Below are 20904 nucleotides of genomic sequence, written 5' to 3'. Positions count from 1 at the left end.
GAAAATAGTGTATTGAATGTCAAAGTCTCTGCTGAGAGAGAGATTCTCTCTTGTCAAGTTAATAGTTTACATGGGAATGTATATCCACACTAAGGGGTAGGGAAAAGGAGAAGGTATAGAAATTAATACATCTCATCAGCATCATGGGACTTCTACTTATTGAGTTATACTGTGCTAGGCATCATTATAAAAAAATTCAACATTAATTAGCAAAAGCTAATAACACTGTACAACAGCCTTACTATTTTTATTCTTATTTTACAGATGAAGAAATTGAAGTCTACAAAAAAGGGTTAAGAGTACAGGAAAGGCTACACTCCTCATGACTACATTGGCACAAGCAATATGGATTATTACGTTTACTATTAACAAGAACCAAACTGACCTAGTATTCCCTGAATTGAAAAGGGTGCTGCTGCACAGGGTGACACAACTTATAAGATGAAGGCTACAAATATTTTTGGAGATGTAAGTATTTGTTTTAGATATGTCAGGGACACTCTAATTAAAATTGGGATATAAAAATGTCCTGGGACTCCCCTAAGAGCCATCTAAGTATATAGTCCTTTTGCCAATTCTAAGATATTTCAGAGAAATCTGTTTTCACAGCCATAGAGCAGGATGTTTTCGTATGCCCCAGAATTTAATGAGAACCCTTTATAACATCAACTACATAGTAGCTTAGGGAAGAGAACTCTCATGATTGCCCCTGTTCCTGTTGGAACTGGATAGAAGTAGATCCTCTAAAGATCTGTGTGCCTGGTCTTGGTTGGCCACTAGAAGTTCCGCTCATATTCATTATGGTTTAAACATGGATTTTTTGTTATTTTACTTGTGGTATTAGCCCAAAAGGCTGGGCCAGGCCAATTCTCTCTTTACAATCCAAGACTAACTCAGATTTGTGGGTTTCTAGAATTATCAAAGGCACTCATTCTTGAATGACTCAAGCCAGAAGAGAAAAAGGAGTTCATTGTATTCCAAGATATGTATTCATATAAAAATATTTCCTGGTGAAGAGTTAATCCATAACTGAAGGTGAACTTTGGCTTCTATGAACATGACAAACAAACCTCAGTAGAGATACAATTTACACTCATGTCTTCAATAGATGTAAGGTTACAGGTTTTAGAGACACAAAAGTGCAAGTAGAAATTCAAGATGAAAAAAGTACACATTAAGAAAAAAATAAATTTTCTGGGATATGAAATTGACTAATGAATTCTTCATCTTCTCTGAGAAAAGCATTAAGAATAAATTGACTAGATAGAATACAGGGAAATTTATTTCTCTCTGAAATGTTCATGAAGTGAAGGATGTGAACTTAGTAAATCTTGATGTTCCTCTGTTTTTGATGGTGTCTCAATGACCTTGCAATAACTTTATGTTGGAGAAGGAGGTTTTGGCAGTCTTTATGATCAAATTCACTCACATACTCCATGAGTCATTGTGACATCATTCAAGTTAGAAATATTACAAATATTTACAAATGACCAACAGTGTGCCTGGGTACATTGAGAAGTGCAGAAAGGTCAATATCAGTTAAACTCTTACAAAATCCTTCAGCAGACATCTGTACTTGATGCACCTTGCTGTGCCCCTCATAGGCATGGTACAATATCAATCTGACCATTTCCAAATAGCTCCCCAAATGGACCACAGCTGCATATACTCACATCTCCACCCTGTTCATGGAAGTGTTTCAGCCCAAGTTCTGCTTTGGGCATGTGCCCTGATCTTTCCCTCACTTAAAGTACTTCACTTTCACTCTTTCAAATTCTTCACGTTCTAGTTCTATTTCTTCTGTCAAGCACTCCTTGCTGACTCTAGCCTGTCCTGCTGGCCCATTTTATCTCTATAGTCTGTTTGGTTTATAACTTAAAATGAGCTTTATTTTATACAATCTTATAGTGGTAATAATTACTGTTCCTTTTAGACTTTCCCCAAAGAAAGAAGCCATGTCTTACCTGAAACTCTGTATCATTATTATTATTATTATTATTATTAGTAGTAGTAGTAGTACTGGAGATTGAACTCAGGGGTACTTTAGTACTGAACTACATCCCCGGCCCTTTTTATATTTTTCATTTTGAGACACCATCTCGCTAAGTTGCTAAGTATCTTGTTAAGTTGCTGAGGATGGCCTCAAACTTGTGATCCTTTTCCTTAGTTCTAGAGTCACTGGGTTACAGGCGTGAGTCACCATGCCCAGCCTGAAACTATATCTTAAGGTCTCTTCTAAGCACTGATTGATTTTTGAGAAATAGTCAAAATTTTAGCATCTGTGAAAGTTCATCTCGTAATATAGTCACAAATATATGTTCCCAGAAACCATGTCACTGTTGGGGTTAACATGTACTTAGAATAAATATTCTGTCAGCAATTTTTGTTTTACTTACACAGTGGCTGCATCAAATACTTTTTAAAACTTTTATCGAGCAATACGAATAAAAGGGGAGTAAGACTGTGAAGCAACAAAAGCTTCCTTTGACCATGAAATGATCTATTTAAAAAAGAAAATCTTTTGCTTCTGAAGGCAAAACATTCACAGGCCGTTGAACTATTGTTGGGGAAAAATATGACGAAAGTAGGTCGGTTAGAACGAGTTGATCTGGCTGATAATGATTATGGATTTAACTGTGTCTAACCCTGTGTCCTCTGAGAAGAGTAAACAGCTTCCCTGTGTGGGAGCGCTGGGTGTGCTGGTTCACACGCCTGGCTGCTGGTCTGGTACTGGAGCTCCAGGCTCAGAGTGCCCTGGCTCGCACTCTGCATTCTCCAAGAACTAAGGTGTGGTTATGCTACTGATGAAAGCATGAGCAATCCACCAAAGAACTAAATCACAATGTTGCTTCTGTCTCCAGTAGCTGCCCCACCTTTCCTCAGTGTTACTCATTTCAGTCTCTAGGAAGTCTGGCCATCAATTAAGAACAGAGTAACCTTGCCTTGGCAGCACAAATCCTGGTGGTTCTTTCAGCTGGGGTCTCATGACTTCACTCGGAGAATATTGAGAGTTGGAACCCTCTTCAGGATCTGAGCTTAAATGCTACCTCCTTGGAGAACCTGTTCTCCTGATCAATCATGGTATCCAGTCCTCATGCCTATTTTTAGATTTCTGTAGGTCTTTTGTTTCCTTCATAATGTTTATGACTAATTAAAATCATCCTGCTTTTCATGTGTTTTTTTTTCTCTGCCCACCCCCACAAACATGGAGGAGTTGTGGAATACTTGGTCCATCCTACTTTTAACTCTGAGCCAAGACTGAAAGAGTGCCTGACACATAGTAGGTACTCTATCAGGATCTGTCCAGCCACTAAGCAACCAGCTTTGATCCAGATTGGAACAACTGATAGGAACCTGGAGTTTTGCTGTGGGTCAGTGATATGTGACTTAAGAGGAAGAAAAGTGGTAATTCAGAAAGAACATTTCAATATTGAAGTGTTCCCAGTATATGGTCTTATTTCTATTCATTTCAAATTTTAGGCATTGAGTAATTGCAGTAAGATTCTTCCCTGCTAAAATTTACAGAATACAAGATAATTTTTCTAAAAGGAAGTGAACTTCAAGGTGTGAGTCACACTCCAAACATTATTCTGTTTGCTTAGAGGTGATAACTGAGCACAGCACAGGTGTTCTGTAAACATCTGGTGAAATGAATGGAACAAAGGGAACATGCAAACAGAGCACATACTCCCCCCGCAAAAAGTATTTGGATTCCCCTCCCCATCTCTAGTCCTTACAGTTTCTGCAGAGTGGTTCATCTTGATCCTAAGTTTCTCATGCTTTAAGATTGTGGGATAATAGCTGTTTGTATTTTAGGGAGAATGCTAAAACTTCATGTAATTTTTGGATAAGTGGTGAACTTAGTCTATGGTAGAATTTGAAATAAAAGATCTTGAAAAATCAAATATTCCTATTAGTAAACTTTTCTAGATCTGTTTTCTTTCAAATTACCATTTTTAATACTGACAGAATGCAAAGGTTATGAATTGACATAATGAAATCCAAGAAAGAATGTGGTCAAACTTTCAACTAATCAAGGAGCTGCTATTAAGTTCACTTCTTTTGTGGTATTGTATGAGAAATGTGGTACAAGACTCCAGTTCACCTCTGATGTGATCTACCTGTGACCTTTGGGCAAAGTGGATCAGGGTAGAGAAGTTCAGTTTCCTAACACATGAGGAAAAATCATGGTTTTATTCTGAGCTCCAATGAGCCACAGGGTTCAATAAAAGGTGGATGGTAAGGCAGTTCTATGAGCAAAGACAAATTTTTCCCAGTTAAGACTGAATTCAACTCAGGAGTTCTCTTATATTACTGTCTGTATTTCATACTGAGGTTGCATTTCAGCTGTTATTTGATAAAGAGGTTGTGCAGATGAGATAATCCCAGGATTTCCACCCATTCTGACATTTGATTCTTGTTTTTTTCCTGGGGCTGTTTAATTACTAAATTGTTTCAGCTACAAAAGTTATGTAGACTATAGAAGAGACAGAAAAATCAGTTTTTGCTGGTCAATAGATTCAACAAAAGATGCTGCTGATAAAAACTCTGCTGATAAAACACCAGAGTTTGAGCTCTTTTTTGCATTTTATCGACCTTATCAGAAATATGTGGTAATTTTAATAATAGTATGTGCTCTTACCATTTAGGCTTCAGTAAAAGTCATGTTTGTGTTCCAAGACAAACATGCATGTCATGTTTAATATGTCCATAAATTAACTGAAGTGTACACATGAGCTGCTGAGTGAATCTTCCATAGAGGAATGGTTTTCATTCTGTCTTGTCATATGGGAAGCTTGGATAGCACTTTGTAATCACAACTCTCCTAAAGTCCTCCCCCACTATTTTTATCCTTTATTTATGAGTGTCAACTAAACAGATAAAAGCAAGACATCTCCCAGTTATGCATTCCTACTGTAAAATTCACAATATCCACGATATAAATCTCCAGTGACCTGATAGTTGTAATGTGAATTAGAAGGAAGAAAGGCTTTTTTTTTTCAAGCCCATAATCAAGTTCATGAAGAAAAGAAAACAGATCAGACTTGCCTTTTAAATGTGACACTCTAACCCTAGATTCTAACTGGGAAAAACAAATCAGCATTTTTCTCTGATTTGTTTTGGGGAAAGAGTTTAATTCTGGAAATGCTTCTTTTCTAACTTGTCTAATCACTGTTACTTTATATATATTTAAAACTTAAAGCATCTGTATTGCTTGAAGAGCTCTTGTAAAAAGAAGCCTGGAATATTTTTCCAACAGCTTATCTCAGTTTATTTGCAAGTTCCCTTGCATAAACTCCTCCTGTCCAAATCTGCTCCTTCTACAAATTTACCCCATTCTCAATTTGATGATCATAGAAGATTTTTTGCATACCCATTCTTAAAATTTCTGACAACTTTATTAATGGTAATGATAATATAAATATTAATTTATAAAGTACTCCTCTAGCTGTTTTCTCAGAGGACCCACAAGGATATTATTATCTTTTTGCAGTTCAAAAAGCCACTATACAATGTTCGTTTCTACCAAATTCTTTTCATCTGGAATCTTCAGGAGAAAAGCCTGCAGCCATATAGAAGTCTAGTCTGTTACTTCAGCATTTTCTTTCCCTTTCTCAGTTGGTTCAAAATTTACAGCAAAATTTCTTTCTAATTGGACCATGGAGGCTTCCGTTTTTATACGCGTCAGCTTGTCTTCTTCCATTTGTGTTGTTTATGGGTGGAACTGAACAATAACTAAAGCAGTTCATTCATTTCCAGAAACCATATAGAAGAGTAATTTCCCGAAAGGCTGAATCGCACACATAAAAACATTGTCATCAACACAGCTGACTGATGGATGTTGTTTTGATCACATAAAAAGCTCTATCTGATTTATTTGAAAAGGGGACATGTGACTCCTCTGAATCTTAAGCATAAATGCCTGCCAGCATGCCTGCTCATGAGACCTGTACAGCTCCTCCTGGTATGTCTTCCAGATACTTAGGAGCACACACAGATTTTCAGTCTTATTCCATCAGGTTCTAGATCAGTTTGATACCTACAGTCCTGTGATGTTGATTCTTTTTTTCCATATTGTAATAAAGGAAAAGTTATTTCCCTGAGTGTTTTTAAAATACATGTGCAAAGTTTAATTGTGACTAAGGCAACAGACTGCAAATCACCTGAACTGATTACTCAGAAGATTTAACAAAAACACAGACTCCCCAAGTTCACAGCAGAGAAGCTAATACACACGGAACACCAACCAGAGAAGTGTGTCTCTACAAAATTATAATAAATATTCTGCATATTTATTTTTTCCAATTTAAAACTTAAAGTAGTATTTTAATATGGAAGACTAAGACATGGTAATGTGCTCCTCTGTGATCTGTAGCAGCCATGTTTACATTGTAAGGGAAGGATATAGAATGGTGTGCTGGTAATTAATTATTCAATAACCAGCTCCCTAGGAAAAATATATACATGTATGCATACACACTTACATACTGTCTTAGTCAGCTTTCTGTCACTGTGACAAAGTACCTGATATAATCAACTTATACAGGGCAAAGGTTTATTTTGGTTTGTGCTTTCAGAGGTTGTAATCCATGGTTGCTTGGCCTCAGTCACTCTGGGCCTGTGGTAACGTAGTACCTAATAGCAGGAGAGTGTGGCAGAGAAACTGTGTTCATTTCCAGGCCACTGAGATGCAAAGAGGGAGAGAAGAAGGAGTCAAGGTCTCAATATTCCCTTCAAGGGCCACTCCAATGACCTAACTTCCTATTGCTAGGCTCACCTCTTAAGCGGTTCACCACATCTCAACAGAATCACAGGCTGGGGACCAAATTTTTAACACGTGGTCCTCTGATGAACATTTAAGTTCCAAACTAACCATATTTATAAGTGTAATATAAATTGTGCCTATATAAAAGGTATATAGCATACTTTATAATAATAATAAAACATAAAATAACTTTTTATTATAAATTTTACATAACCAATTAATTCTCAGGGTATGCTTTTGTTCATTCTTACTAAACTCTTCAGAGCATAACAACCTCTGATTGCAGTGCAAATAGGATTTCAGAAATAGTGGTGGTCACAATTTAACTCTTTTTTCAATAATTTTTTAATCATTAAATCTGATATGTGATTTACTGTTAAGCTATTTCTCATGTAGTGCAAATGATATCCGTTAAACAGAAACCTGTTTTAGCCTCAGGATTAATTATGTCAGAACTTTACCAATTCATCAATGATATGAGAAACTTCTTTACTGAATTGGATAACAGTTTCTGACTTCCTGGAGAATATTTCATTCCCCTACAATTAGCAGATCAACAACTAGGGACATGCCACACTTTTCAAGTTTAATTTGCTCTAATATTAACATTTTCTCCATCACTTTCTTAAGCTTAGAATCAACACAATAAAACTCAAGTCCTTATTTATATCTTTTATAATTTCTGGGGTCTAAAAACTTCTATCATGGCCAATCTCAAGGTCCTGATGTGATGCTCCGAAACATGGAATTGATAAGATGCTCACGAGTATTTTCACTCTTTAGATATAACAGGTACTTTACAAAACTTCAAGAAAATAATAAATAGTAAAAAGTAGTAAAATAATTAGGAACCTATTAATATTGAGTATGTACTGCTTTTGTTTTGAATGTAACATTTATTCATAGATTTATATGTGTAAATTAAGTTTTAATAATGACTGTAATTAACAACTAGTTCAGAAAACTCCTGAAAATGTAATAAACAGCTCACATATCTTGTGATATGTCAATTAGAGATGTTCAATTTATCCCTTAGTGTTTTTATTTTTCTGTATATAATTAGAATCAGAATATAATTTTATTGCTTCAACTGAATATAATTTGAGGTAAATGCAAAATACAGTGAAATTATTAATGTCTTTTATAAAAAATGTCAAGTACTGAATATAGATTAAATTATTTCTGCATCATTGAGACATGAAATATATTGGGAAAGTAAATAATCAAGTTACAAAATCTGAAAATCACTTAGATGAGCATTTACATTTTCATGTTGTGATAATTTTTGATGGATATATTTCTAAAATAATGCTGTAAAATTCTTAATGTTTGTAAACAGAACCATGATCCAGATAGTATGGGGTACCATGGTAAATAATAAGCTTTATAATGCAGAGGTATTAAACAATGCATTTAAGGGAAATAAAGTTGTAATACCCCATTTTAGATGGTGCATCTTCTCTTTCCGTAATTTTTTGATGCTGTCACTTGTTGTTTGGCATAGTTTTTAGGTCCCCTATTTCTTATTCTCCCAATTCTATTTTGAATCTGGTATTCATAGCCCAGTTGTGCTTCAGTATCCTTATATATTTTTTTCTATTTCCTGAGTAGGGGAGAACTAAATTGCAAGGACAATAGATCTTTGCACTTATTAAAAAGTTACCAATAAGTAGGTAAAATTAAGTGAGGAAGCAAACTCTTCAACACAGCCCTGCTCTTAGAGCAGGAATCTCCTCTAATCTTTGTTGTATAGACAGATCACCTAGAAATCTGGCTAAAATTTCTATTTAGTTCAATAGTTTCATCATTTCATATTTCTAACAAGTTCCCAATAGATACTGATCAGGTAAGCAGACTTTAAAAATCTCTCCATTATCCCCTCTCCTGGTCTTTGTATCCTCACACAGTTCCCTGCCATTGTGTATAGACTGAGCCTACTGACTGCTTCCAAAGAACAGAATAGGGCAAAAGTCACAGGTTATTACTTATGAAACTCATTACTAGATTGTGGCTTCTGTCTGGGTTACAACAGTGTCTTTTTTTTTTTTTTTTCTGACAGAAGCCATCCTCCATGCTGTGTACTGGCCCATGGTGAGATTCACATGGTAAGGAACTGTGATCACTGGTCAACAACTCACAAGGAAAAGGACCTGTCGTCTGCAGCTGAGCACATAAGTGATCATGAAGTGGTTCCTCCCTGAATTGGGCTTTCAGGCACCAACTGACACTTTGATGGCAGTCTTGTGAAAGACCCGGAGCCAGGGACACAAGTTAATCTGTGCACAGACTTCTGACTCACAGAGACTAGGGAATAATACATATGTGATTTTGGAGTTGCTAATTTTGAGGTTACTTATTACATAGCACGAATAACTAATATACCAATGCTGATATTATACAGGCCATATTTTAAATTTTGTGAAGGCTTGGAGATTTTTCTACTGGTGGATAATTTGGAATGGTGGATGCAAAACCACTGTGTCGATGGAGTTCTACTCTTCTGATACATTACTTTGCAGTTTGAAAAAAAGTCATGAATAGAGTAAGTAGTTAAATATTTACGGACAGAAACAATGAGTGTTCAGGGAAGTCAAGGTTCATCAAATCGGCCAGGGCATCTCCCATGGGACAACCTTTCTTCTCCCTTAGAGAAGTTGGTTTCTTACACTGAAGGGAAAATGACAGATGATATGCTTGGTAATTGGTGCCACAGGTAATGCTTTCAATGGATTTCATTTACAAAACTCCTTATAATGTGAGGGTCATAAAAAGTAGCAAATATACTAAGAAACTAAGTTATGCTTAGATAATAATATTCAGATACAACTTGAAGAGTTTAGAAGACACAAAGAGATGAATATACTGACAACTTTATCAAATTGTAATCTTGTTTTTCAGAATTCCCCTTTTAATTTGAAACTGTATTCTAACTTGGCCCTCACTAAAGCCAAAAGAAGAAGAGATTAGGATGGAGATAAGTGTTATAAGTACTGAGCTGTCTCTATGAGCCAGATATTTTTTCATATATTAATTCATTTTCTTTGGAAAGATTTATCTGTAGAATAGTTCTTTTACCTAGAAAAAAACTGAAAAATTGCCATTTTATTCTACTTTTTACCTGATGACAATAATTTGTGAATATTTGAAATGATTTACTTCATAAAGCTGAGGGTCAATTTTCTCTTGTTTTTCATATGATACCTAAACACTGACTAAATATTTTCATTTGGCAATCTTGGGTGGGACTCTCCAGATGGGAGAGTCTCTATAGCTGGGAGCAGTGATCTAACTCTGACTAGCTGGAATCAGAGATCAGAAGGACAGCCAATAAAAAAATAAAAATAAACTTTTATATTTCAATTCTTAACAACACATTGACTTTCTAGTCTAGTGATTTAGTCAGTCTCACCTTTTAAAAATGGCTTTGAGAATACTAATAAAAGTATCTGCCATTAGTCAAATGGTTCCTAGTAACCATGTACTTAACTTGATGCCTTAAATATTAATTTATGTAATAAATTTAATGTCATCATCACAAAAAACTATGATAAAGCTGATTATTATTTTCATTGTTATTCTAGTCTGACATGTAAAGAGCTTAGAAGTTGTTATGCCCATCTTTCCAAGGAGAAGAAAGCTGAACAAACTGGAAATTCAACAACTATTCTAAGGAGAATCAGAGAATTGAGGTCACAGGACAAATCGTATGGCCCTAGAATATTGGTCAATACACAGAATCATAGCTTACAGGAAACAGAAGCCCAGAAGCAAAAGGTCAGCTAGAATCAATGTCAGTAGGAACTTTAAACTGCAATTGATGAATTGATGGAGACTTTGTGTGGACATGTGAGTTAGAAACTCTAAGCGGCCAGTCTCAGGTAGACCTCCTCACTTGCATGAGTTTTACCTCCTGGAGCCATATCAAGTTCTTATTATCCACCCCCTGTTTCTGATAGAGGGAAGGAAGCTCTGAAATATAACACTGACCACTCTCTTCTCCTTACCTAGGCCTGTCCTTAAGGGAAATTATTTTACCAGATCTTAACATAATGGGGTATGGTCACTAAAGCCTAGCCAACCTATGAGAAGGAAATACCCACCTCAGCTCACTGGAAGACTGGACTTACCCATGGATTATAGAGTATTTGTCCTTCCTCTACATTCTACTACCATATCAGCAAGGCTACTGGGGAGTTACAGCGAAAGAGCTTCAGGCCCCTGACCCTATTTAAAGCATATTCATAAGAACCCAATAAAAATAGAGTAGACAGAAACAAGAATACCAGAGGAAAATTTACTCACTGACACCCACCTCCCAGCAATAGCAAACAATGAACAGAACTTAATGCCCAGACACATAAACACAAAACATCACACTAATGGCCTATTTCAGCCCCTTCCACATACTCTAAACCCTATCTCAATTATATTCAAACTGTATAAAATCAAATAAGGGGTGGGGGAAATCTTGAAAAAAGCCAGGGAAGGAAACACCTTACCTATAGAACAAGGATAAGCAATAAACTGGACTTTTCTTCAGAAACCAAGTGAGCAAGAACAGTGCAGAGTAAAATATTTAAGTCCTGAAGGAACAAAGAATGAGTGAGAATTTTGTATGCAACATAACTATAACTCAAAGTAAAGGAGAAGATAAAAAAGATTCTGGAGATGGACACTGGTGGTAGCTGCACAGCAATAGGACTCTCCATAGTGCACTGGACTGAATACTTAAAAGTGGTTAAAATAGATTTTGTTATATATTTTTTTTACGTTATTAAAAATATTAAAGGAAAGATAAAGCTTTTCTCAAACAAAAATTGAAGGAATCTGTTGCCAGCAGATCTGAAGTGCTTCAGAGAGAAGGAAAATGTATAGACCAATTTAGATCTATATAAAGAATGCAGGAGTACTAGGGGAGGAATAAATGAATATAAAATATAATTTGTTTAGTGGTATCTTATATATAAGTGAAATGGATGACAGTGATTTTATAAGAAGGAAGAATCAGGAATACTCTAGAACATAGTACTGAACTACTATGAAGTGGCATGATATTTGAAAGTAGACAGATTGATTGAAAATGTATATTGAAAATTCCAGGGCTGCCACTAAATTTTTTTTTTTTTGTATTTTAAAAAAGAAATACAATAGATAGTCTATGCAAAGAGAATGGAGGGGCTGGGATTGTGGGATTGTGGCTCAGCGGTAGAGTGCTCACCTAGCACAGGCGGGACCTGGGTTCGATCCTCAGCACCACATAAAAATAAAGGCATTGTGTTGTGTCCATTTACACCTAAAAAAATAAATATTTTTTTAAAAAAAGAGAAAATGGAATCTCATAAAGTGCCCATTTTAAACCACAGAATTTCAAGACAAGGAAAAAAGAGGGGAGGGGAGGAGAGGGAAAGAAAAATAAGAATGAACAAAGGAAACAATTAGAAAACAGTTACATATATGATATATATTAGTTCAACTATATCAAATGTTACATTAAATGTGAAGAGTCCAAAAATAGCAATTAACAGATGGAGACTGAAAAAACAAACAAAACCTAACTCTGTGTTGTCTACAAGAAACACAGTATAGATATAAAGACACAGTGATCTCCTTATGCAGCTGAAGGAAAAGGGCACTCAGAGAAGTAAGGTATCCTTGTTCAAGTTCTTGTAGCTTTAAAGTGGCAAAGGTAGAACTGCAGTGAAGTTAATTTAGCTACATATTCTTAGTCTCTCCAGTTGCACAGCCTATAAATGGTCTTTATATTCCCAGGCTGAGAGAAATTTCCAGCCTCTTCCAAACCTAACTGATAATCCCTCAGTTTAGCATAACCAGTTATTCTTTTCAATCTCCATTCTGGGCATTAGTTGTTCATAGAATCATGCAAATATGGTTGAATAGTGGCCAAAGGACTAATTGAGGAACTGAGAAAGGCTATTAGTACTTACTGAGTACACTCATGATATTCTTCTGGATGCTGGTAGAACACAGAGACAACATTAACTGTCACTCCAACTAAAGAACTTTACAATATAGAAATGGAAATCATAGTACCTTATTTTTTTTTCTTGTAGGCCTCCAATAAAAATTTAAAAAATAAATATTAGTACAATCCATTTATACCCCAAATTTCCTTGAGAATATCTATAGACTTCTAAAAGCCTAACAACATAAAATTGTTTTAAAAATGTATCCCACATTTGGAAATGAAGTGAAGTTTGAATGTCTCCCCAGCAATGCTGGAGCACACCCTAAGAGGCCCATCGAAGTCTTATTTAATTGTCTGTGGGGATATGCTTTTGTGTGATCTGCTGTTTACTATTGACTTTCCTGAGACTTATAAAGTTATAATTTGTAGATTTGTGTCTCAAAGAAAGATAAATGGCTTCGGTCTAGTGAAAACAGATAATCTCAAAAGTCAGTTTTATTGTGCAGTGACATTTGACACCTTTGTCCCTAAATTAAGAAACTGATTTCATATGACTTTCCTGCAATAACTTGCACCCTGTTCCTCTAATTCTCTTTTTAACCAGCTGTAACTCATTACTGGTTTTCTCATCAAATGAGCTCAATCAATCTTTTTTTCTTTTTTTATTGTCAATTGGCCTTTATTATATTTATATATTTATATGTGGTGCTGAGAATTGAATCTAGTGCCTCACACTTGCTAGGCAGGCGCTCTACCACTGAGCTACAGCCCCAGCCCATGTTCTGTCTATATTTGAATAAGAGTCAGGTTTGTGACTATACACTTTGGCATATTTGCAGGTTGCTCTTAATAAGCACAGTGTGATCATATACTAGATCTGGCTCAATAGTTTTACCTAAGAAGCTTCTGGAATGAATCATGAACTGCAATAGAACTTTACCTTTCTGACTCTTCGTTTCTTTTTTTGGTTCAGTGTTCTGGTTTGTTTGTTTTGTTGTTTCAGATCGTGCCTTATATTTTCTTTTGTTTAACTCATTGGCTAGGAAATGTCCATATTTACAACTAGATAGTGGATTGCTATGCTGGTTTCAATTATATAGTCAAAAGATTCCCCATGTATAAAACATTATGTGTGAAACAGTCAATTCCAGGGACTAGTGGGTACTGAGAATTGAGGCCAGTAAAGGTCACATAATCTTTAAATTATTTCCCATTTGGGGTGACTGTAATTAGCCATCTGGTTTCATGATGTGATCACTTGCTGATTCATATTGGATGATGGAAATTTATCCTCTGTTATGAGAGAAGTAACAAGCTTATTTTCTGTTTCTCTATTGTTTGCCTGTGTGTCGATTTGTCTGCTCAAATCCATGTAGAAAATATTTTGTTTCCATTGAATAGGAGAATAACCCATTGAGACTGTTTTTTTCTAGTGCCCTGTACCTTAGGTTACGGAATTGAAATTTTACGTCCTGAGGTGATTGTGTGTTTAATAGAGAAAAACCTTTTCCCACTAGTTAATGGGAACATTAAACATTTTTCAACTTCTAAAAAATTAATTACAATATATCTTAAGTAAAAGTAAACTTTTCTAGTTATAGCGGCTAATAAAAACTTGCAAAAATTTAATATTCCCCAAATTATGAGAAAATAAACTGAACTCTTTCTGTAGAGAAATGTTCTGTCTTTCTATGGGGAAAAATTCTACCAAAATAATGATAGCTCAGAGGCATTTTCATATAAGAATCAAGGTGACTATGTAGACACATATCAGTTTAATAATTTTAGTTTATACATAGTTAACTGTTATTTCCTTGTTTTGTTGATATGGAGAATAAATACATGAGATAATATTTTGAGATTTGGATTTATTTTTTAATAAGATACTAGTTAATCTTCAAAACATTTCTTAAACTGGTTTACTGATGAGATTAAACTAATCTTTCTTCCATTTAATTAAGTTAAATGTGAGTTAAGAAAATATGCAATTATATATTCTGTTGAATTACAGTTCTGAATCTTTTTCATTCAACTGCAATTATGTTGCAGAACATGCTATTATATATAATTATAAGATATTTATTAATTTTAGACCTTAAAGTGATAGTAAATCAAGTGAATAAATAAAAATCTATGAATACTGCATAATTCCTAAAGAAGAGAGAATTTAAACATTGGTCACAAACTATGATAGAGATCTTTGCTTTTTATTTTAACAGATAATAGATAATAAAGAGGGTAGACTTTATCATCTATTAAAATAAAAATTAAAGTCATTTTAGTGAACATATTCATTTTGTCACCTACAAAGTTATAAAAGCTACATTGTTGGCCGTGAGGATCTGAAGTGCTGGTGTGTGACCTGCAGTAATCACTCTCCCATTTATCTCTGAAAGATTAGTATATTTGATTGCAAATCATGGCTTATGTGAATGGTTGAGACTGGGCAGGACTAAACATTGCAAAGAATTATAACTAAAATGTATTTTTGCTAACCAAAGAGGAGAGTGTTTTTTTTTCTCAGTTAAAAATGTTTTTTGGTTCCAAAATGTGAGAGAAGATAATAACAAACAAGTTGAACTGATATGGAAAACTGAGTAATACACAAAAACAACACAAGAACCCCTAAAAGCCAAATACCCTACTTTATTTGCTTTATATTGTAATATTTATAAGTAATGACTCTGAAAAGAAGTGCTTAAAGTGTAAAATGTTGGTAAATTTTCTCAGTTTTGATGAATTAATTCAAAAGATAAATTTTAAAGGTACTTGCAAATATATTACTTTAAACATATTAATGCAAAACGAGAACTATTTTTTCCTGCTGTTCAAATGAAAAATTGTTATAATTTAATTTTGCTTTTAACAAGGAAAAGAAAGGTTATTATTCTATATAATCTGGCCAGGTAGCAGAGATTTCTTATCTAACTCACTAAATAATTTTCTGAGCTTTGTGCTGACTTTGGCAGGTCCTTGGTTGTTTAAAAAAAGGGGGAGGGGGTGTAGCTAATATAACTTTTCATTGTTTTTAGGCAAATATGATAGCGTTATAGTCAAATACCTAAATGTACTCAGATAATATTTTTAACTTCGCCTTCCAAGGTAGGACCCTAAATTCATGGGAAAATTTTTTTAATGTATTTTGCATACAAATTATCTTTGAGTTATCCTCTAAGGCCCCTGGGCAATTGCCTTAGATTAAGATTGCTAGATAGCAGCCATATAGCAATTAAGTCAATGAGTGAGTAAGCTTGTGTTCCAATAAAAGTATTTACAAAACAAACAAGCTGGATCTAAGTAGAGAGTTGTCCAGGTCCTAGCCTTGTTGGTATTAAACATGAAAAAATAAAACAGACAAACTCCCTGATGAATTGAACTCAGTGTACTTTCCCTAATGGGCTATTTATTTGACCTCTGCTGCTCTATTTCTTCCTTTAACCACCCTTTCCATCCTCACATCTATTGCAGTGAGTTAAGTAAATCTTTAGCATAACCTTGTTTTATGTTTGTATGTCATGCTTTTAACCTGTTTTTGTAAAACATACTTCCACAGAATCATAAAACAGAACTGCAGACAAATCTTAGAACTGACACAAATGGAGATGGGCTTAGTACAGTATAGACAAGGCAGCTGATACCAAGGACCTCAAAAATGTGACTCTGCTGTGATAAACATCTATCCCAATGTCTTCAGCTCCTCTTTAACCTTCATTTATTATTTTTTCTTATATTTTATTCATTAAAAAAGTCACCCTGATTGCCTAAGACAAAGAAATATAGTGAATTTAATACTTTAAGGATGACTCAATAAGTTTTGTCTTTTCAGTGGGAACTACGGTGAATTCCATGAGGAAGGAATGAACTGATTCTTTATTTCTGATGAATTTGTGTCTCTGATTATCTGTATCTGAGAATACAAAGAAAACCAAACCAAAATGCTTCTCTTACTCAACAACCATGACAGAATACTTCTGTGATTGGATGTGTGGGATGGGACTTTCTCCATACACCAAGCAAGTACTCTGCAGTCAACATTGGCTCAGATGTCTAATTCAATTCAATTCTGATATTATCTTCCTAAAGATAGCATCAGATCCTGCAGGTTAAAGGCTCAGTCACACAAGACTGTCCCTGGCTTCTTATGCCAATCTCCAGATTGTATTATTTGTACTTCTGAACAATAAGCTATATATCAAGATTCTTCCTACCCACTCTTGGATTTTGATTGATTTGCTAGAGCAGCTCAAAGAATTTAGGGAAACACTTCACTTATATTTACCAGTTATTATAAAGAATATTGCAAAGGATACACTAAGAAGTATGTGGGAAGGGCAAGAACTTCCATACCCTCTCTGGGTGTGCCACCCTCCAGGAACTTCCACAGATCCAGCTGTAAGAACACTCTTTCATCCCTGTTCTTTGTGGTTTTCATGGAGGTCATTATTACATAAGGATGGCTGGCTATATCACTGACCAACTTTACCTTCACCCCTCAACCTTCCCCAAAGTTTCATACATGGATAAATTTATGTTAAGGGGAATTGTTATGATTTGTGTTAAAGATAGGGTATGGGTGTAGAAAAGAACATATATAAACATACACACACACACACACACACACACACACACACATATATATATATATATATATATACACACACATACATATATATGTATAAATTTTTATATGGATTTTTATATGAATTTTAAATGTATATCTCAAAATACATGACCATTTATGGTTTATATATAAAGAGGTTTCTATTTAGGGGTAGTAGTAGAGATTGGACTAAATTTAGAAATAGGTTTAGGGTTAGAGTTAGGGTTTGAACATATATATCCATATATGAATAAATATATAAATAAATATAAATTTATATAAATTTATTTATACAAATAAATATATAAATCCCTGGTCTCTAATCATGCAATGCTATTTTCATAGTGACCTGTCCCCACACTGAAGCCACCTTAGTTAGTTAGGCTGCTAACTTCAGTCAACTCACTAGCACATAAAAAAGCATTTGCTACTTTGGAGATTCCAAGGATTTTAGGAGTCTTATGCCAGTAAACCAGAAAAAGTATGAAATTTTACAACATCATACTGTGACTCAGAACACACTAGGTACTAAGTATCACAATGAGTCAGTGTCAATAATTTTCCTTAACTGTTCATATTTTATTTCTACAAATAGCTTAATGTATCTCTGGCACCTCAGAATATCAATGACTGTATTTATATACCTCTATCTTATCTTTTAGAAATTTAAGTGTTTAAACTTTCCTTTTGTATGTGGTTGTTCTGAACAATTATTATGTTTATTTTACATTAAGTTGCACTCATTGAAATAGCCATGATTACAATATTATATTCTTTTTTTTTCAACTTAATATTCTAGAATTTCACTCTAATGAATGCAGATAATTTTATCAGGCCATGTGAGAGATGGCTCCCCTTTGAATTCAATGCAATTTGTCATGTTTATATCTACAATTGGCCATTTGCAGTAGAAATAATATGCAAAATACATTTAAAACAGGAATGATAAACTTGTAATTTAATTACTACTGTGATACTTCATGACCCAACTACCCATTTATGGGATAGTTAAGTGGGAATGGCAAGGAAACCTAAACTTTGATGTTAGTTTTGTTTATACCAGTAACTTAATCTGTGACTTATGATAAGTTTCCTAATTTTCTCATGCTTCCATTTTTCTGTCATATGAGAATATTGGAGATAATCTTTAAAATTATTTTGAGCTCTACAATGCCTTTTGTTTCTAATTTAGCACATTAGAAGTGCATAAATGGTGTATAGCTTGCAAAAAAAAAAAAAAGTGCAGGTTCGTTCATGTGCCCCAAAGGTCATTGTTGGAATGATAACTGGATTGATTCTGGAAGATAACTGGATTGGTAGAAAGGGTTTATACATGAGCAATGGTTTTTCTTGATAGGGAACTTTTCAAGATATAATAGACATATTGGTGACAACTGATCCCCAAACCAAGGAACAAAGAAGTGGTAAGCATGAAGTCCAAGGAAGTGACTCTATCCTACTGAATACTCATAATTTCCAGTGTGGTACATGGGAGAGCAATACATGTATGCTGAATTAAGAAATGGATGAAAGAAGAGAAGGTACATACAGTGCACGGCAATGCAGCAGAGAGTAAGTACGGATGCATTTTGGGAAAAGAAGTCATGTGTCTTGAGATGGGTGAAGGGGGTCCATGCCAAGAAGGACATTATAATTTCAGCTTCAAGTGAAGAAAAAGAGCAAAGCCCCAGAGATGTCAAAGTTCATTTTGTGTTTATAAGTTTGCAAGTCAACCAAAGGGGCCAGAGATTTAGTATGGGGGGAAAAGTGAAGGTGGAAAGGTAATTTGGAGGCATGTCTTGAAAGAGCTGAATGTTGAGCAAGGACAACAACCCTGGGAAATGCTGTGACAGTTCTTTGCATGGGAAAGTTCACCACTTTATCCTAAACAGAAGCTTTTGATGAGAGTTTTAACTCATTGCTATGTTGCAGGCTACTGACAGAACTGCCCTCAAAAAAGTTCTGGGGTGTTTTACTAGCATCATAGGCTCTTTCGTGTATTTAAAACTATACTACTAACAAGAGCAAAGACTATTAGAGAAAAAATAATTTAGTCGTAGAGGGAAATTAGCTAAGGAGTAAAGCTTAGATTGACACAGGCCACCTTTATCATCTAAGTCTCTTTCTGAAATGATAAATTTTCTAGTAGGAAAAAAGAGGTGGTAAGTATGTTGTTAAATTTTCTAGTAGGGAGTTTGTTTAAATTGTATTATTTCATCCCTTTGAATCCAGAGTGAGAGAAGAAATTGGGCTGGAAATTAAAGAAAATTTTTTTTTCTTTTTAAAAAGCTAACTTGTATATGTGAATCAAGGCTCTTTTCCATTTCTAATCAGAGGCAAAAATGAGGGCAAAATGCTTTTCAAGTATATGACACAGAAAGGCCCAGCGGGCCTGACTCCAAATTCTTATTCTGATCTCCCATTTCCTCCCCATAAACTCAGTCTTACTGTTCTTAAAATTCTCATGGTAAATATGTTCTTCCTTTTGGATTTTGAGCTGCTTTCCCTGTTTGGAGACATTCTGAAGTTTCTCTGAAGTCTGTTTATGTCCCCTCCTCCTTTTTTAAATGAACACAAAAGAAGTTTGTCACCTGATTTTCAAATGCAATAGAACTCATTGATTCCAGTTTTAATTCCTAAACATACTTTATGTTTTAAATTATTTTAACATGTTCTTAAATTGAGATTTCCTCTTTAAATCATAGCCTTACAGCAGTTTAATGAAATTGATCTAGGAAAAACTTTTTAAAAAATGATAGATTATTTTAGAAACATGATTTCTGTTAGAAAAAAAATATAGACCAGAACTCCAATAAAAAAAAAATTGTGGTACAGATTCATAAGATATACCACCAGTAACTGTTGATTCACAAATCCCTATGAACAAGTTTCTTAATATACTTCACCACGTTTGAAATAATATTCTGATGCTATGTTACTTCAGAGAGATGCAGCTAGACTCAATTAGTTAGAGCTCATGGAGTGTTTGTATATTTTTGGATGAAGGGGGCCATAGGAATTGCATTATCATTATTATAATTAAGAGACAATATTTTCTATTTATGTAACTCACAGGAAAAAATACTTCTTTTTACAAAAGATGAGAATTTACATCTTTATCACTATGTAAAAACCCTAAGTATTTTTAATTGCTTTTACAACTTAGGAATCACAATTTATCCTTTGCCCAATAAAAATTAAAATAGGCGGTCAAAGTTTCTGTTTGAGCTTGGCAAGAGAGACTACCATTCACATTTTGGAAATTACTAAAATGTCAAATATCCAGATGATCTTGACAGATTATTGCCCAAGTGTGGTTTATACCATTTACAGAAAGAATTTACCAAAACAATTTCTCTAAATTTAATTTAAATAAGGAGTAATTGATCACCACCTCCCCTTTTGAATCAGTACATTTGGTCTTTAAATGTGTACAGCATAATAAAATAGTATCCCAGACATCTTGGTATCCTATTTAAAAATGTTTTGATCTCTAAAAACCAAGGTTAAAATGTTATTCTTCCACTAATTAGCTCTTTGATTTTTGTCAGTTGAATATGTTATTTAACATTTTCTTTACTAATATACAAAATGGTGCATATCATTTACTTG

The 20904-nt window shown here is 34.5% G+C and overlaps 1 protein-coding gene across 1 annotated transcript in view; it reads right to left on the bottom strand.

The window, feature by feature from the left end:
• Nucleotides 1-20904, bottom strand: part of Lurap1l (leucine rich adaptor protein 1 like) — a 43602-nt gene that overhangs the window by 2998 nt on the left and 19700 nt on the right. The gene's annotated exons all lie outside the window — the stretch shown is intronic.

The sequence above is a fragment of the Marmota monax genome, unplaced genomic scaffold, assembly GCF_021218885.2.
Source record: "Marmota monax isolate L192 unplaced genomic scaffold, Marmota_monax_Labrador192_F-V1.1 WCK01_AAM20220418_F8-fsc00279, whole genome shotgun sequence".
NCBI classification, from domain to species: domain Eukaryota; kingdom Metazoa; phylum Chordata; class Mammalia; order Rodentia; family Sciuridae; genus Marmota; species Marmota monax.
This window is presented reverse-complemented; position numbering and strand designations above follow the sequence as displayed.